Here is a 12,096-nt window from a genome sequence, read left to right on the forward strand (position 1 = left end):
GCTTCTTTCACCTGAAACTCAGTTCCTACTCTACAGACTACTGCATAGCCCGCTTTCAATCCTTCTTCATCTCTGTGGCAGCATCCATCTGTGAACCAATCCTCAGCTCCAAGTATGGGCTCTGCCTTCAGGTCTTCCCTGATTTTTCCTTCAACTTGGGCTTTCTTAATACAGTTATGTGGTTCTCCTGACCCCATTAGGTCTGCCATATTTATTCCTTCATGTGTGAATATCAAATTTGGCGCCTCTAAAATTTTGCTCAACCTTTGTTGCGTCAGTGGAGTCATTGTGAATGCCTGTGAGTTCACATAGGCCACTACACTGTGTGTGGTAAGCACTTTCAGTGGGTGTTCCCTCACTATGTGTGCTGTTTTCTGAATTATCTTTGCTACTCCTGCTGCGTGTTGTGTGCATGTGGGATGCCTTGCTTCTGTTGAATTTAATCTTATGCTAACATACATAAGTACATCCCATGCCCACAATAATAATACAACCCACTTCTTGCCCATATTCCAATTAATGTGCTCGGGTCACTCACATTATTCGTGGTTCTTCCCGTGGGTGTGACGGCACACCAAGTAGGGTCGATTTCTCCCACCTTGTACTTTTCATTATCTGTAGAAAACCTGAAACATGTATAGTTATCTTGTTTTGGCATAAATGAATTGGCATTCTCCGCTTGCACTCTCGTGTTTGGTGCTGAGATTATTAGTTTATCAGTTAGATTTGTCATTGAGTTTTTAAGTGTGACTCAGGCTTTGGGGTAAACTAAGTGTACCCTAATTACCCCAAACGAATCTGTTCCTGACATGTCCACCCTGATTATCAGATAGAATACGCCTCCCGGGCTCTCTGCTTTGGGCAGTATGTTCCATGGACCTAAGAAGATGGTGACAGGGTTATGAAAAACAGAATAAACCCTTTGAATTCCTATTCCTTGCAGGCCTTCTGGCACATTTGGCTGCCATCCTACTCCTGTCCAACCTACCTCATTTTCCCAGGAGCACCACTGACCTGCTGTGTATTGTTAAGATTCAAGAATTGAGAAAGGGTACAAGAGGTGATCGAAAAATAACCACACTGGTCCGGCCGGGTGAAGTCAAACGAAGATTTTAATTCACACGTGGGAAGATCACTGAAAACAGCAATTGATCTTCAACTTACTAAAGCACAAACAATTATTTTATAACATCAGGGTTTGTTTACTGACGCCCCTTCATGCGTCACAGATACATTTTATACATAGATCAGATCAACATCATCATGACTTTTCACCTAGAAAATCATCTTCTATTTTCATGGCTAGCCCTTCCTGTCTACCTTTCAGTTCTTGTCTTGTTCCTCTTTCTTGCCGAGACACCAAGAAACGGTTCCTCTTTTACCAAGACAATTTTGCAGTTACAGCCAAACATCCTCTAAATAAATCTAATTTAAAGTGTGTGTGTCACAACCTCACTCAGCCTCGATGTCACCTCTCACACTTCTGACCTTTTACCAGACCAGAGGCTCACTGAGACTATGTGTATGTCTTCTACTAAATACATGTTTTAATCAAGAACCCCTACTAAAAGCTTAATACAAGAATGACCTGATATAAGTGTTTTGTAAGCATGTATTGCAATTCCTTCTATGTTCTAGTTTTCCCTCAGCATGTATCACCTGAACAGTCACGTCAGTGAGGCTTAAAACCTTTAAAGAACCTGAACATCAACTCAAATAAGCACAGATATGCAATATGTATAAAATAGTTATAACTGCACCTGAAATACAAAGTTAACATCATCATAAACATCTTAAGGCCATCTTAAAGCTATCTGTTACATTGTTAAAACAATGATCATACTGCAGATTATATTATGCTGGTCAAATACTTTTCTGTTCATCCCCACAATCCCCCTTTCGACCTCTGGCACACCAGAGGTCGATACACAGGTTGTTGTTCACTCCTCAGTCCACTCGGCTACCTCCAGATCCATCATCGGCATCATGGACATAGGGGCCACCGCCCCAGGGTCCACTGCCTTTACAATCACCTTCTCTACCAACCTTCGGGCACAAGGAATGAAACAACAACCACAGGTCATCAAAATACCCACCAATACAGATAGAGACAACATAATTGACAGAGCAAGCCCCTTCCACTTTCGCTTAATGACCTTTAGCCATACCGCCTTTGCGTCCGGTACCTCTCCGTTCCCCGTGGGTCTCTCACAAGTGACCTGTTTTGTAAAGCTGGACACAAGAGCCTTCAATTCGTTAAAATATTCTGCATGAGACCTGTTGCTTGTCCTGGGCTGCTCCACCGGGACCACTGTCCAGGGTGCTGGAAACTGTCTCCCAGTCAGCAGCTCATAAGGGGTGAAACCTGTGGATTGGTTAACAGAACATCTTATGGTCATCAAAGCAATGGGCAGGGCTGCGACCCAATTTAGCCCTGTCTGCGCACAGATTTTAGCCAACTTGTTTTTCAAATTTAGGTTCATCCTCTCTACCTTTCCTTGAGATTGAGGATGATAGACCGTCCCGAACTTATGTTGCACTCCCAACATCCTCTCTACCTCTTGCAAATCTTTATTCTTGAAGTGAGTACCATTGTCTGATCTAATTCTCTTGGGAAACCCATGCCTTGGAATGTAATGATTGATTAAGCACTTAATCACACTTTTCGCGTCTTCACGTTTGGTCGCCCATGCTTCGGGCCATCCAGTCAGAACATCCACACACACCAACAAATACCTCACCCCACCTGGGCCTGTATCAATCATGTCGGTATAATCAATCACGACCTCTTCTCCTGGCCTTTCTGGCATGAGAAACTTACCAGCTTCAGGTTTTACTGCTGGCTTTGGGTTGTGTGCCCCACAAATTAGGCACGTTCTGGCCTTTTCCAGTATCATCCTTCTCAAATCAGGATGCCACCATCGGCACAAATTTCTCTCCATCTGTTTCACTCCCACGTGACCAAGCCCGTGAGCCTCATTCACCTTCTGTTCCGCCATTTTGACCGTTAAAGCGGGACGCCCATCTGGCCCCCTCCACAAACCGCCATCTTGCCAGGCTCCTTTGTTTTCCCACACCCCCTTTTCCTCTGGGGATGTCTCCTCCTGAGCCTGTCCAACTTCTTCCATGCTGTTAGTGCTAACCTCCTCTTCTGGGGTTACCTGCACCATTTGTCTCTGTCCTTTGTAGCCCGCTGCTTCCTTTGCGGCTTCATCAGCTTTCTGATTTCCCTTTGCCACCATACTGTCTGCTTGTGAGTGGCCTTTGCATTTTATAATACTTACCTCGTCTGGGTCCTCCAGGGCCTTTTCCAGTTCCTCCATTTCCTTTTTGTGACAGATGGGTGCATTAGTGGCCGTTCTGAACCCGGCTCTCTTCCACTGAGCCAGTTCCACATGAGCTGCTCCAAACGCATATGCTGAGTCAGTGTAGATGTTCACTCTCATGTTTTTAGCCAACCTCAGGGCTCGAGTTAGGGCTATCACTTCAGCTCTCTGGGCCGACTGTTGTCCCTCGATTTTTCCTGCTTCTTTCACCTGAAACTCAGTTCCTACTCTACAGACTACTGCATAGCCCGCTTTCAATCCTTCTTCATCTCTGTGGCAGCATCCATCTGTGAACCAATCCTCAGCTCCAAGTATGGGCTCTGCCTTCAGGTCTTCCCTGATTTTTCCTTCAACTTGGGCTTTCTTAATACAGTCATGTGGTTCTCCTGACCCCATTAGGTCTGCCATATTTATTCCTTCATGTGTGAATATCAAATTTGGCGCCTCTAAAATTTTGCTCAACCTTTGTTGCGTCAGTGGAGTCATTGTGAATGCCTGTGAGTTCACATAGGCCACTACACTGTGTGTGGTAAGCACTTTCAGTGGGTGTTCCCTCACTATGTGTGCTGTTTTCTGAATTATCTTTGCTACTCCTGCTGCGTGTTGTGTGCATGTGGGATGCCTTGCTTCTGTTGAATTTAATCTTATGCTAACATACATAAGTACATCCCATGCCCACAATAATAATACAACCCACTTCTTGCCCATATTCCAATTAATGTGCTCGGGTCACTCACATTATTCGTGGTTCTTCCCGTGGGTGTGACGGCACACCAAGTAGGGTCGATTTCTCCCACCTTGTACTTTTCATTATCTGTAGAAAACCTGAAACATGTATAGTTATCTTGTTTTGGCATAAATGAATTGGCATTCTCCGCTTGCACTCTCGTGTTTGGTGCTGAGATTATTAGTTTATCAGTTAGATTTGTCATTGAGTTTTTAAGTGTGACTCAGGCTTTGGGGTAAACTAAGTGTACCCTAATTACCCCAAACGAATCTGTTCCTGACATGTCCACCCTGATTATCAGATAGAATACGCCTCCCGGGCTCTCTGCTTTGGGCAGTATGTTCCATGGACCTAAGAAGATGGTGACAGGGTTATGAAAAACAGAATAAACCCTTTGAATTCCTATTCCTTGCAGGCCTTCTGGCACATTTGGCTGCCATCCTACTCCTGTCCAACCTACCTCATTTTCCCAGGAGCACCACTGACCTGCTGTGTATGTATGGATGTGTTTGCCCCAGGAGGGGCTTTGCAATAAGCATAACTGGAGCATATCATAGGGTGATTACAGACCCACACATCATATGTTCTCCAGCTGCTACTAGCTCCTGCACACTTAATGACGTCACACAAATCAAACGTGAATGAGCTGGTGGACCCTTTAACATAATTTAATTCTATGCTGTTGTATGTGCTGAGACACTCATCACCTTTACCTGACACCTCGCGCTTTAGTCTTTTCACCGATCCCGTTTTAGCAACTATTGTCTCAGGAAGTGCTGTGCTGGACTGGCCTCCGTGTTCAGACAAGGGGTCCGGAGTGCCTTGCAAAATACAGACAATAAACAACAGAGCCATGGTTACTATTATTGCATACAATACACATGTAGTTGTAAGGAACATTTTAATACGTTTCTTCCCATTACGTGTCTCTGATTCGTTTGTTTGCATCATGTTATATAAACTTTGTATTCTAGAATTGTTATAGATTTTAGATTCTGGACTGAAACTCCCCTCTTTGTGGAGCCTTTAACTTATCACTGCCCCTTTCTGATGGCGTGGCGACCTTCTAAGCTGCTGCTCTTCTTTCTTCGGCCTTCCAGGTAGACTACTGGATGGCCCGTTGCACAGGTGAGAGGGTTTATTCTGCCTCTGTTTGTTGACACCTGTGTTGGTTGAAGCCTCTTTCTCAACCAAGCTCTCGTCGTGCTGGTGCACACTGCGACCAGTGATACCAGGTGTCGCCCTTCTCTTCCAGTCGAACTGCTGTAGTCGTTCTGGAAATGACCTCGTAAGGACCCTTCCAGCGTGGTTCCTTCCACTTTCGTTCGAGCACCTTCAGCCACACCACCTTTGCCTCCGGGGTCGCCCTGTTCACAGCGTGTGTACTCCAGATTAGAGATGGACCGATCCGATATTACGTATCGGTATCGGTCCGATACTGACCTAAATTACTGGATCGGATATCGGAGAAAAATAAAAAATGTAATCCGATCCATTAAATATCACGAAAGTACCTCACAAAACTTGCAACACGCCGTAACTCGCCTCAGAACGTTAGCACGTCGGAGCAGTATGCATCACGTGATAGAGCGGCTGTGGCATGCAGGACTTGTTGGTGGTCTGGATAGCATTTGGAGCTTCGCTAGCAACCCGGCATTTCATCTCCGACAAAGTTATCCCGAGAGAAGTAAAGCAAGTGTGTAAGTCCATCTCTGAATGTTTGTAAAGCATTCCTGCGTTAAGCTTAACAAGCGATATATGGAGCGACTGCCTCTCCTGCTGCTACTTCAATCATGAAACTGCTTAACGATCAGCTGATCGGCTTTTCTGTCGCGAGTCTGTGTCTCTAGTTTGCTTTTGGCCCACTTTGCACCAGAAAGAGGAAACCAGCGGCTGAACAACAGCAGCACGTTTAAGCTTGATAAGCTGTTGTTAGAATGTATTTAATATTACTTTCTACTCGAGGATCTTTTTCTACAGCTGACGGCTGTAACTGTGCAGGGGCGGATCTAGCAAAGTTTAGCCAGGGGGGCCGATAGGGCATGAACAGGGAAAAGGGGCACAAAGACATACTTTTCTTTCTTATTCTCATTTAAAATGTCGAGCTTTTAATAAATAATTATCTGACACCCAAAGTTTTAATTTGATGTAAAATGAATAGAAGTCAATTACTGTATATAGTGACTATTAAGTCTAATATATATACCCTAGTAAGCTATAGTACTTTTTCCTTTGGGAAGGTACCATCTGTGCAGTCTGCAATTTTGTTGAAGAAAGATGTTGAATCTATTTAATATTTCTTGAAAAATAATTGATTTCTGTGCTTTTTTTTTTTCACACTGCATCAAATTAAGGTTGATTACGTCGATTAAGCATCATGAGGTGGAGCGTGAGGGGTGGTTCCCTATTTTTTATTTATTTATTTTTGTTGTTGCTGGGAGTTGGAACCCTATTAGTTAGGTTGCTTAATATTTACGCTAAGTACTCTTTAAAATACCAGAATAGGGAGGATGGTGTAGGTTTAAGTTTATTAGATTGATCAGTATTGCTGAACTATGAAATATTTTTTTTTGCATACAGGTATAACAGAATAGCTTTAGTGTAGTTGTTGTTTTAAACTTGAGTATGAACTTATACAAAATGCAGCAAGATATTTAAAAAACAGTTTTGTTGATTAAAAAACACTATATCGGATTCATATCGGTATCGGCAGATATCCAAATTTATGATATCGGTATCGGTATCGGACATAAAAAAGTGGTATCGTGCCATCTCTACTCCAGATGTGACCTGTTTTGTGAAACTGGAGATCCTCGCCACCCCTGTGGTCGCTGTGTTACTGGAATGTTCTCCTGTAAAGGATAGAAAACAAAAAGCCTCTCTCTGCTACACCTCACTAATCTACTGTGTTCATCTAATGTTCCCTTAATTATTCAAAGTTGGTTCAAAATATCATGCTCTGGGCTCTATCTTTTCTATTAACTTTACTTAATCTCAATGCTCTTTATGTGTGTAAAGAGTTTATCTTCTAAACAGGATTCAGTTAATTTTAATCCTTCAACTTAAACATGAAAATAACAATTTCTGCCTCAGTTTTACCATATCTAAATCATCAAACACCCCAAAAGTCATAAAATGATCCTAAAACCCATTTCAAATTAAACCTTAAATCCCTCTTTTTGTGACACATAAGATGTGTTACAAACTCAAAATGCTTCACCTGAGCTTAGAAAATTAAAGAAAAAGGTTAGTCATATCATTTCACACCTCAGCAATCCTCCTCTCAGGTAAACAAAACCTGTGTGTTAACCCGAACTTCACATTTCATACTGAGTTTTCCTCACTTCTGATCCAATCTGTGTTATGAGAAAGAAAACTTAAAACAGAACAGTCATCAGTCATGTGTTTAACCTTAGTCCAGTCTTTACCTCAGTGTCCAGTTGGTCCAACCTTAGTTCAGTTCGTCCGTCCAGTCACCGTCCATTTACACACATCCATTCATACGTATTCACACCAGGTATTGCTAATCAGCAACATGAGCTCATTCATTTGTTTTATTCTGTTTTGTTTTTTGTTTCTTTTTTAGGAAACTAGTTCTTTATGCTTTTGACTGGATTGAATCGCTACAATCCTTTTAGACAGGGACTTAGACCTGATCACAGGTAGGCTTCTCCTCAGCCAGTTGTAATCTGGAAAGCCCACCTTATATTTGCTCTTCCCGAGAATTTGCGCCGTTATTCACTCTTGCAGGCCTGCTTAGAACAAAAGTGAGAAAAAATAGAGCTGATTATTAGCTCATGAGAACACAAAACACAATCACCTGACAGGTTTTCTTTAAGTGCACTGTTACAAAAATAATGGGCCCCTCTCAGACATGTCCATGTTTCCTAATACTCCCTCTATTAAAAACAAACACAAGAAGATCCAAAGCAAACTGACCGAATCAATCCATCACTACAACAACCACCTCAAAAATCTTAAACACAGAACATTTTGCCACAAGTTCTTCAGGGTCCTGTCACTCCGAAGTCAACTGACATAATTTCACCTCCTCAATACACCGAAAGTCTTGTTAAAACCACACAATTTGCACACAACCATCACCCCCGTTATGCACTTTAACATACTTAGATTCAGCATAAGACATAACTCCCTTACGACAACATATAATCACTAAACTATAAATTTCCTACCCAAATCTGCACTTCTCTTGTCTGCCATGCTTCCTCTCCTGAAAGCCTCAGTCACACACCCACAGGAAGCTTCTTCGTCACCACTCACTCCAGCTAATTTGCATACTGAGTCATCTCTCAATGAGTTGCTGTAACAACAGAAACATATGTTTAAACATTACCTCCTTATTAAATTACTTTATTTCTTTCTACAGTGATCACTGGTCTTGATCACTCAGTACCAGAGCACTCCTAAGTCACTCTTTTAAAACTACTTTAATCACTTTTTGTTTTCATAACTCCCTTTCCTCAGCTTCAAACTCAAGTGTATTCTATTAACCATTCACACCATTCTGTCACTCAGACAAATAGCAAGCTGATCTTCATTGCGTATGTTTGTGTTCTTAGCCAGGTTTAATCAGTGTCTATGCATTAATCATCATGAGCTTGTCTTGTCTTTGTAGGGTTAATGCATTTTCTGTTTGTGTATGTGAATTTGCATATGTTGCTTTTGGAGTGTTTCAGACTCCTTCATAATTTTGCCTTTAAACAGTCAATTTTCTCCTTCCCAAATTTGCTAACCCACATTCTGATTTCCCACCTTGAATAACAGCATTCCTTGTCCTCAGCCAGAAGTTAGGGCTCCACTTGCCACTTTCCACCTCCTGTGCCTCAGCCCAGCAGCTTTACCCTTGAGGTCCCGTCTTCTTCACTTCATCTCACCAGTGAGTCTGAGCTCACAGGGACTGAGTGAGGCCGAGTAATCGTGACTGTGCCTGCCTTAGGTTGTCCCAGGGTTTCGAGGTGGGATCTTACCCGTCATGGGCTATCCAGCCTTCCATACTCGCCTGATACGGGGGCCAAGTGGGCAGGGGTGCTAAGAGGGGAGGGAACACACTGGCTCTGGAAATTAAAGGAGTGTAAGCTGCTTCCTTCATTGCATCTTATATTAAACTATCTCACTTCTGATTCTTTCCTAGAATAATTTCACATATGGCACTTTGTGTATGTGTGTTTTCTATTCATTAATGTAATTGTCAGTTATTTTCTCTCTTTATTTTACTTTTTTATCTGTTTGTTTGTGACGTTCTACTTTAGTTCTACTAAATCTTGATGTAAAAACAATACACCCTTATTTCACGCACACACTCTGCAGTTTGCCTACGCACACACTTCTCTCTCAGACTTCCTCTGTTCACACACTCGCCTATGAGTTGTTATTATTAGTTATTTATTATTTTGTACAAATCACACAGAATCATTCAAATCGAGTACTCACAGCATTCACACACTTAGAATCACTCAAAATACGCTTTCCTAAGAGTATTTTATCAAACATGCTTTCAAGAATCAGAAAGAGGAAGTAGACAACACTCAGTAACTGTGTCTGTCCTCTTAAAAGAGAAAAGAAATAAACACATATGGGACAATTTTCCCCATCTTAGACAAAATGTGACCTTAAATGTCCTTTTCTAAGTTATGTTCTTCTCTATACACAACTCTTGGCCTCCAGGGCATAACTTTTGGACTTATAACTCTGATATGAGTCCACACAGTACAGAGAACCTGCAAGTTCAGTTTCTTCTTTTTCAAATTCTCCACACACTTGAAGAACTGTTTGTCATTTATCTGCCCAAGAACTTCATCAAATGGACCTCGCCTGGTCCAGTAATCTGCAGCACATGTATCTCACCGCTGCCAGTGAGGATTTAAAACACTTTCTTGTCAGCATTCACTTATCAAATGGACCGCAGCCGATCCAGCAATATCTACACAATTGTGTATCCTCATGTACACAACTTAATCTTCACTTGTATCACAGCACATCTAGTAATATCTTCAGAATTACTTCATCATAGTAAACATTGATTTTCCTTTAAAATCAATTTACCATTAGAACTCAAGATCACAGCTGACTCGATTCTCTGAATCCTGAGTCAGTTAAACACCTTGCTCAACTCAAGGTGTCCTTTTCTCAGACTTCCTTGTCTGAGCTCACTCTTTTTACCCCGGCCTGCGCATTCAGAAGATCCCCTTCTCACTGTAATTCAATTCTCATAGACCCAAAAGTAAGCATATTATCTTATTATTTTTCTGGACCTCAGCGGATCCACCAAAATTCATGTAAGTATATCAACCATTCACCGATTTATTTCTTCCTCAGACCACGCCGGATCTGTTAATATCAACAAAGCTGCACACTCAGAATTGTACAGCTGATTCTTCCCATCAGACCACGCCGGATCTGTTACTTCAGCACAATAAACACTGATTTTCCCTCACAATCAGTTTACCAAGAGCCACAGAACCATTTCTGACTCGATTTTCTGAACTTCTGTGTCACTTAAACATCCTGACAGCACCAGGTGTTTTCTGTCGGACTTCCTCTTTGAAGATCAAGTATAAAGGGTGTCCGTCCTGCAAAGTTTTTGTTGGGCAGCACATAATTTCTCCACATATTTCCTTACAGCTTTGAATTATTTATCTGCTGCTTTAGTTGTTCTTGCACAAGACATGTGGATGGCTTTGGTCAGCTGCTCCAGCTGATCATTTAGTGGCTTCTATAGCGTTGGTTCACTAGATGTCATAGTTGAGCTCTTTGTTTTGGTTCCTCTGAGATTTCCCCAAAATGGCTGCTATATGACTCCCCCTAGCAAGCTCCTTGAGGCAACTTCCCTATTTCTTTATCAGATGTCCTGCAGCTACCGAACAGTCACTTCCTCTTTTCGTCAGAAGCGCTGTGGCAGCCCGAGCAGTCACTTCCTCTTTTCGTACCTTGCTTGATATAACACTCACTGACCAGCACGTCAGAACAGCATTTGCTTCATAAATTCTCAACACAGCCACAATTATCAGCGCTACAAAATAAACACACCACACCAGCTGCAACTCTTGCTCTAAAAACCAATCACAGAGCTTTTATACTTCACGCAACTTGTAGACCGATCCTCAATAAAAAGAGGAAGTGCGGGCCAACCCAAAAACTGCGCAGTTCTATAGTTCAGTTACCTTAGACCTGCACAAAGTTAAAAACAATTCTCTTCTCTTTCTGTTAAAGTCAAACTCACACCGTTCAGCAAGGCCTGTTATTTTAAATCACCAAGAGACAAGCAACATTATTTCTTTTAATCTTAAAGGGGCCTACAGTGCTGGTTTCTTCTCCTGTTAAAAGGGGAAGTAAAAAGGGGAAGTAGGCTGCACCCAAATTTTTAACTGCACACTTTTTCGCCAGAGAGAAAAGAAAGGGAAAAGAGACTTTTAAAAAGCCTCACACAGCCAGCCTGCAGCCAGCAGCACTTTAATTACTTCAGACGGTTTCTTACGTCCCTGTTTTCAACTTTAACTCGTGGATCACAGCTGATCCGGATATGGAGCGGCGGAGCTCCCCTCAGACGCTACTAGTCGTTCTCTGATTTGGCAACGCGTAATCTACCCTGTCTATTGATACTGAATTTCAAACTCATTAAATGCACGCTCGCAGAAGGAAGAAAATGCCCTCTCTGCCTTCTGTACATTACCAAGCATCTAAATCTAAGGAAACACCAGAACAAAAAGCTAGGTAAGTCTGACCGTCTTATTTCTGCAGCCACTGTAAAACCACAAGATGTTTCTTCCGTTTCACCACAACATATACATTTCATGTAAAGAAGATCCCCTGTACGTGAATATTCAATTTGGCACAATCCCGAAATGAGCATGCCTTTCTCTAGATACGGATGAAACTACTACAGCCCCTGTAGCATTATTATCAAAATTACTTCAACACATAAACCTTGACTTGCTTAAAACTCAGTTTACTGTGCCCCTCAAGCTCACAGCTGGCTTGAGTCTGTTAAATCACATGTCAACTCCTCGGACCTCTGCGTCCGGT

This window comes from Aulonocara sp. 'chitande type north' Nkhata Bay, linkage group LG3 (genome assembly GCF_057382095.1).
Source record: "Aulonocara sp. 'chitande type north' Nkhata Bay isolate Kocher_YH1m ecotype deep benthic linkage group LG3, A_spYH_male_GT1.1, whole genome shotgun sequence".
NCBI classification, from domain to species: Eukaryota; Metazoa; Chordata; class Actinopteri; order Cichliformes; family Cichlidae; genus Aulonocara; species Aulonocara sp. 'chitande type north' Nkhata Bay.